The 8,477-nt window shown below is 35.2% G+C and overlaps 1 long non-coding RNA gene across 1 annotated transcript; it reads right to left on the bottom strand.

Moving 5' to 3' along the window:
- Window positions 1–2,278: 2,278 nt before the first annotated feature.
- Window positions 2,279–7,988, bottom strand: LOC131509485 (uncharacterized). Its single transcript, XR_009260521.1, has 2 exons — window positions 4,240–7,988; window positions 2,279–2,445 (listed from the first exon to the last, which is right to left on the bottom strand). It is a non-coding gene; the product is annotated as an uncharacterized LOC131509485 (long non-coding RNA).
- Between the last annotated feature and the right edge of the window lie 489 nt (window positions 7,989–8,477).

Genomic DNA, 8,477 nt, shown 5'->3' on the forward strand with positions numbered 1-8,477 from the left:
ACCTCATAGGAATTGGATGCAGAATCTTTTATAATTGTTCTCAATACTCAGTGTGGTTAACTGACAGAGAAGTCTCAGAGTCAGATAAAAAGACATGGCTTGGCTCTATCAATAAATGTCTCTTTGATATACTATTTTACCATCAGACAAAGTAAATGGAAGGAAGTTCATAGCAATAAACACCTACATTAAGAAACAAGAAAGGGGCCCCTGGGTGGCTCAGTTGGTTAAGCTTCTAACTCTCGATTTCAGTCCACATCATGATCTCTTGGTTCTCATGAGAGCAAGCCCCATGTCGGGCTCTGCACCCTGAGAGCAGAGTCTGCTTGTGATTCTCTCTCTCTCTCTCTGGGTCTCCCCACCACTCACACATGCACACATGTGCTCTCTCTCAAAATAAATAAACTTAAAAAAAAAGAAACAAGAAAAATCTCAAACTTTATACCTAAAGGAACTAGAAAAAGAAGAACAAACTAAGGTCAGAGTCAGAAGGAAGGAAATAAAAAAGATCAAAGCAGAACTAAATGAAATAGACACTAAACAAACAATAGAAAAGATCAATGAAACTAAAAGGAGTTTTTTCCCTAAATAAACAAAATAGATAAAACTTCAGCTAGCTTCACCAAGAAAAAAAAGTGAACTCAAATAACTAAAATCAAAAATGAAAGAGATGTTATAATAGATACCACAGAAATACAAAAGGATCAAAGAGAATACTATTAAAAGCCAACAACCTGAACAACATATAAGATATAGATAAATTTGCAGAAATATACAGCCTACCAAGACTGAATAATGAAGAAATAAGTCTGAACAGACTAATTTTTAAGGAGACTGAATCAGTAGTCAAAAACCTCCCAACAAACAAAAACCCATACCAGATGGCTTCACTGGTGAATTCTACCAAAGATATAAAGAATTAATACCAATGTTTCTTAAACCCTTCCAAAAAAATCAAAGAGGTGGGAACATTTCCAAACTCATTTCAGAAGCCAGCATTACCCAGATACCAAAATTGGACAGACACCGCACAAAAAATTATAGACTAATATCACTGATGTATACAGACACAAAAATTCTCAATGAAATATTAGCAAACTGAATTCAACAATACATTAAAAGGATCATATGCCACACTGAGTGTGATTCATGCCAGGGATGCTAAGATGGTCAACATCCATAAATCAATCAGTGTTATACACCACATCAATAAAAATGAAGGGCTAAAATCACATGAGTATCTCGATACAGAAAAACTCCTTGAAAAAATTCAGCATCCATTAATGATAAAAACCCTCAAGAAAGTGGGAATATAGATAAAATAAATGGGTCAAAACACACACACACACACACACACACACACACACACACACACACACACTCCAAACCTCCAGTGATGACTGAATATAAATAAATCATTAAATAATTTTTTAAAAATTTTTACTTATTTTGGGGCGCCTGGGTGGCGCAGTCGGTTAAGCGTCCGACTTCAGCCAGGTCACGATCTCGCGGTCCGTGAGTTCGAGCCCCGCGTCAGGCTCTGGGCTGATGGCTCGGAGCCTGGAGCCTGTTTCCGATTCTGTGTCTCCCTCTCTCTCTGCCCCTCCCCCGTTCATGCTCTGTCTCTCTCTGTCCCAAAAATAAATAAAAAACGTTGAAAAAAAATTTAAAAAAAAAAAAAAAAAAAAAAATTTTTACTTATTTTGAGAGAAAGAGAGAGAGAGACCCGATCTTACAAGAACCATGAGATCATGACCTGAGCCAAAACCAAGAGTTGGATGTTTAACAAACTGAGCCACCCAGGCATCACCATTAAATCATTTTTAATGGAATATATAAGGATCTATTCCTTAACGAAGTGGATATTGAATGGAGACATTTAAATAACGAGTTAAAGAGGGGGACCCAGGTGGCTCAGTTGGTTAAGCATCCAACTGTTGATTTCAGCTCAGGTCATGATCTTACAGTTCTTGTGCGATTGAGCCCCATGTCAGGCTTTGTGCTCAGAGACTGCTTGGGATTCTCTCTCTGTCCCCCCCCCCAAAAACATGTGCCTATTCTCTCTCAAAATAAAGGAAACTTAAAAAAATGAATTAGAGATAACTAATACTGAAAAATCATGATGGATTAAAAAACTAATTTTTCTGAGATTTCATTGTGTTAGGTATCTGCTAGTATCTCAAATTAACCCTTTAAAATGAATACTTTTGCCAATAAATGGACATTGTATGAATTGTGATATGTTTACATGTATGAAACAGAAATCGATCTCTGTGGCTTAACCTTGTAGTAGCATTTTATTTTCCTCACATAACAAGAAGTCCAAAGGAAGGGACTCTAGGCCCCTTCTACAACTTTGTTCCATTATCCTCACAGAGATTTTATCCTCATGCCTGTCTAGTCATAGAGGCAAGACGGCTTCTCCCTCTTCAGATGTGCTGTAGGCTGGAAAAAAAGAAAGGGACACAAAGAATGTGTTAGAAAAACAGAAATAATCCCAGAAGTCTCCAGCAGAAATATACTTGTATCTCATTGCCTACATTCTTGTTACATTGCTACCTTTGGCTGCAACAGTGTCTGAGAAGGTGAATATTTTATCTGGGAACACTGCCAACCTGAACAAAAAGGGGTTCTGTCAGTAAGGAAGAAGTGGAGAATAGCTCTTAGGTAGGAAATTAGGACTGTCAAAGAGGTCACTGAATTCAGAATGCCATATAATCACAACTAGTATTTTTAGGCAGCCTCAATTTTCAGAGTAATACTAAATGTTAATAACTTCATTTTTGTTATTTTTAGGGTTTTATTTTTTTTTCATGAATAGCCATGGTTATTAATGAAATAGTATAAATGCACATTTTATAAACTTTATTACCTACATCATACAAGAAAGAATGAGGTCATTATAGATCATTAATAGCTTTTTATACTAGAATACTCTTTTTTTAATACACCTCATTAAATGGTGGTTTTAGGGTCCGTGTCATAACCAATACTAATCTCCTTTGGATAACACGTAAATTCTAAATCATAGGACTTAAATCCAAATTCTAAAGGTTTTCTAAGTTAATTACCAACATCAGTTTCAAATAACATTTCTTTAATGCCTACACACTGAATAGAGAACACTATGTCCTAAATTAATTCTATAAACTAAGTGTGGAACATTTATTCAAGAAACCCTTTTGTGTTTTATAGATCTTTTCTAGCTGTAAGATCTAAAATTCAGTATTGGTTAGTTTTTAAGGTATTAAAATTTTTACCTCTTAAGAAACATTTTTTTCCACACTTACAAAAAATACTTAGTGTATTCTATCTCCCACTAAAATGTAAATCTTAGTTTCTCTGGATTTCTCAAAACCAGTCTTTAATAGTGGTAATCAGGTTGGACAGATTTTTCAATAACATTTAGGTGGCAGGGGGAGAAGAAAAAACAAAGATATTGCTCTAATGTTCTGTCTAAATGGTACTCAGAAGTGAACATAGTACATTTTTCTGAATGCAAATCAAATACTAATTTATATTTAATGTAACATGATATTAGAGATTTACATCTAATTTCAAATCCTCTGTGAATTCAATTAGAATTAAGTCTATCTCCTCTTACACATCTTATTGAATACATTTTTTTTCAAATCTAATTCTGATCCTATAATTTGAGATGACTTATACTTTATAAATATTCACACACAAACATGATAGGGTGTCATATCTCATGTGCTCATGGAGTTTAGGTAAAATATGATCTTCTCCAATTATAAAGAAAAATACAGAATCTTGCATATAAAAATCTGACCCTTATTTGCTTACAGCTAAGGAATTTAGAAACAAAGAATATACAGAAATGCAATTAAGAGATTAATCAAGTAAGAATTTTTAAACAAGAATACTCTGCAAAAGGAAATATCCTCCCTACGATACATGCACATATAAAGTATGTATTTTTGGATATATGATATATGGATATATAAATCTATGATGATTTTCTGAAGGAAAAGAATTGCCAAATGAAATCATTAAGTAACTTTTTCTCTCATAATGTCTGTTAAAGTGTGCTATAGGGTAATTCTTCTTTTTCCCCTGGATAAAATCTTGGTTGGCGTCCCACAGCTGTTCTTAAATAATAAAAATCCCCCTGGTACTTCAGTTACTTAAACGACTTCAATTCTGAAAGTGATAGGTACATTCAGAGTAATAACAAAAACTACAAGCTTCATTTAAAATTAAAGCTTCTGCACTCACCTAATCAGCTATGCAACAGAAGGCAGGCCTGCAGGGTACAGTATGGCTTGGACAGATATTCCCCTACTTTTCAAACTTGTCTTTCTTCCTCTCTGAAATTGCTAACTTGTACTGTTTCTGATCACGCCAGGCTTCAAGATGGTGGATGGAGGAGAGATGAAGGCATAGGCTGGTACTTTTGTAAGCTGCCATCATTGCTCTCTGGTTTGACAGGTGTCAAAGCTGACTCTTGTGTTTTTCTGTTGCAGGGTGTTTCAGTTCTTTGCAGGGTTTTCAGATCATTACTTCTCTCTCCATTCATTGGTAAGCATCCTCTCCCCTGCACTTCATTGTGATTTGGTTCTCAGTTCATCTCTTCATGGACTCTCTGATGGGATCCTACTGCTTATTAGGCAGCCCTTTTGGATAAAGTTCATTTAAGATGACCCCAGGCACCCTTATGTTTACTGCAGCATTATTTACAATAGCCAAGATATGGATGCAAGTTGCAGAGAAAGACAAATACCACATGATTTCACTCATCTGTGGAATTTAAGAAACAAAATAAATGAACAAAGAAAAAGAGACAAACAAAAAACCAGACTCTTAAATACAAAGGACAAACTGGTAGTTACCAGAAGGGAGGTGGGTAGGGGAAGAGTGAAACAGATAAGGGGGATTAAGAGTATGTTTATCATGATGAGTGCTGAGTAATGTACAGAATTATTGAATCGTTATATTGTGCACCTGACACTAATAACACTGTATGTTGATGATACTTCAACAAAAAAGTTTAATGGCAACAACTCTATTAAAAAAAGAAAGAAAAAAATTAACTCCAGGCCAACTTTTACCCACATATATGTTTTCTATACCTTCATAATCTACTTATGGTCAATTATCAGTTACAAATTAAGTTACCTTTCAAAACAAAACTCTCTATTCTGTTGTCACAACTGGTATTTTCATATGCATATACAGATGTATTTTAATGAATAAAATTAAGTTCAAAGCATCACTGAGTCATAGTTATTTTGCAATAATGAATACAGACCATGAAAAAAGCTATTATGTGTGGTGAATATTATTTATTGCTTATTAAAAATATAGAGATCGCTAAGATAGACCAACATCCTTCCTTTATGGACCACAAAGTAAGGAATCAACTTAGCAAAAGTTGTTTTTCGCCAAGGACAGTGCAAAGTTTTATGTGATGCACTCAAGACGGTATGGGGTCTAGAATCAAACATATGTGGCTTTAAATCCTATCTCTATTAAAAAAAATTTTTTTTTAATGTTTATTTATTGTTGAGACAGAGAGAGACAGAGCATGAACAGGGGAGGGTCAGAGAGAGAGGGAGACACAAAATCTGAAGCAGGCTCCAGGCTCTGAGCAGTCAGCACAGAGCCCGACACGGGGCTCGAACCCACGGACCGTGAGATCATGACCTGAGCCGAAGTTGGACACTTAACCGACTGAACCACCCAGGCGCCCCTAAATCCTATCTCTATTATGTATTAGTTACAAGAGGCTGACCAAGTTCAATAAAGTATATAATCTCAGTTTCTTCTTCTATAAAATGGGAATAATAAGAGCTCTAGCAAATACATAGTTTTGATAAATAAGTAAAATGTAATACATATGATGTATATCACATAATAACTCCTTATTCAGTGTTACTTAATTTTACCTTCAAACACTGGTCAAAAAATTTTTCTAATGACAGTGGTAGTTCTTCAGGTATTCACTTTTAAGACACTGATTTCTGAAGTTAAAAATAACATGAGTATATACGTATATATATTTACATCATTTTCAGGTCATTAAATTATTACAAGGGAGTATTTAGCAAGTGCATAGAGGATGCCGTATTAAAATGGGGATCTTTGATTTACTATACACATAAAACAAACTCTAAACCATCAACTATACTTTTTACACTTTATTTTCCCAGATAAAGCAAAGGAACCAGTAAAAATAAGCGAGGACTTCTACTGAATTAATCTTTGGGATTAGTAAACCAGGTAGAGAGGCTCTGGTTTTCAACCTAGTGGAGGAGACACAGACCATTAGAGAAAAGTTCTCCAAGTCTCCTGGGAGAAAAGTCTGTAAGAACTAGATTACATAGCCCTAGGGCTTTTATGATGCAAGTCCCATTGTTTAGATGTTCACAACTCCTCCTCTTCATCTCTGGCCAAGTTATTCTCATTAGTAGTCAAATAATAGTCAAGCTATTGCTAAGTGGAATGGCTAGTATTAGGACTGTATCCACATATTTATCCAATGAGAAACACTAGTATTTTTCCCAGTAGGTAGTGTCACTATGTCACTGTAACACTTCCTTATTTGTTTATACTCCTCTCATAAATATGCATTCATTTCAAGATTCTGGGTGTCATGCATGCTTAATACGCTTTCTCCGTGTAGTTAACAATGTTGAGAAGGATTAAGACAATCTTTTACCCTTTTATCTTATTTTTCTATTTCAACACAGATCCAGAAACTGACTTCAAGAGTCTACGGTATAACATCTTGATCACAGTCCTAGATAATGTCTTCCTCCAATATCTAAGATTCTAATATATGCTATGTTTAAATATTAATAAAACTTATTTGAATGGGCTTTGAGATCAATATTATTACTTTTCAGATCTCTTCAAAAATGTTAGTATTTTGTTCACAAATAAGCCAGTGATTATCTCTTCTTATGAAAAGTAAAGGGATTTGTGATATTAATGGGAAGTATCAGCATGAAATCATTTTTAATATATATAAAGGTAGTTAATATATTACATATATATACACACATATTTCCTAGGTCTGTCCACTGAAAAGACTTAGAAATAATGGCCCACTAACAGCAATAAATAAGTCAAAATATCCTATCTTGGTTTCTAAATATGATTCTTCACAAAAGGGAACAGGGTTCCTTGGTGGGGGTGGGGAGGCAGATTCCAGAGCTGGGGAAAAAGTAAGATAAAATTGGAACATTTTGTTATATAAAGAAGCAACAAAGTATTCAAATAATCAAAAGCACATGTCAAAAGGACAGCAACCATCTTGAAGGAGCCCCCACAGGGCAAAGCAAACAATTTGAGCTTCAAAACAGACTATTAGTAGTAGATTCTATCTCATTAGATAAAATAAGAATCCAGGAGTACATATTGATATAAACTTTAAAGACAAGTAAAGGAACTGATATTAAAGACTTATACATTTATTCATTAGCTTAGTTCATTCAGTAAATTTGTATCATACAATTGTACCTCCAATGAATTCAAGGGGAACTTGTAGGGTGGAAAACACTTCCTGACTATGGATAAAGCCTAGAACATATGCCAATCATGTAGATACTTATCTCTTCAGACACTGAGCAAGTGCCAGTATACTGGAAACTTCCTGGGGTGGGGGAAGCTCCAAGTACGTATTTCCAGTTCTGCATGGTTACTTTAATGTGATATCTCTGTCATCCCTTAAAGTCTGGTGCTGCCGAAATACCCATATCCTCCTCTGACTGACCATGCCACACCTCCTGTAATTTTTCCTCCCAGGTTCTCATCCAGCTATTCTACCTCTGCCAGGCATTTGGGAATTAGAAAAGCCCTCAGGTTCCAACTTAAGAAAGAACAGTGAGTTCTGGTACGTGAAATGTAATGAAGATCTCAAACATAACGACTACTCTAAATTAAAAAGAGAAACCAACAAGCCACATAAAACATGCTATTAAATCACGATTTTCGTTAAATAGTACCTAGTTCTCCATGCCTACATATTTAAAAGTAGGATGGGGGCGCCTGGGTGACTCAGTCGGTTAAGCGACCGACTTCGGCTCAGGTCATGATCTCGCGGTTCGTGAGTTCAAGCCCCGCGTCGGGCTCTGTGCTGACAGCTCAGAGCCTGGAGCCTGTTTCATATTCTGTGTCTCCCTCTCTCTCTCTGACCCTCCCCCGTTCATGCTCTGTCTCTCTCTGTCTCAAAAATAAATAAACGTTAAAAAAAAAAAATTAAAAAAGTAGGATGAAAATCTATCATAAATATGCTAAACAGAAAAACTAAATTGAAAACTGTCAGAAATTAATATTTTTACAATATTTCTATGAGTGTAGTCTGCATTAAACATGAATGATTATATTTCATGTAACATTTTATTGTTTTGAAATGAAATAATGATAAACATCCTAGCAGCTACAGAATACAGCTAGAGTGAAGAGTTAATTTATGGATATCAACTACAATAAGTATGTCATACAAACTGTTC

This window comes from Neofelis nebulosa, chromosome 4, assembly GCF_028018385.1.
Source record: "Neofelis nebulosa isolate mNeoNeb1 chromosome 4, mNeoNeb1.pri, whole genome shotgun sequence".
NCBI classification, from domain to species: Eukaryota; Metazoa; Chordata; class Mammalia; order Carnivora; family Felidae; genus Neofelis; species Neofelis nebulosa.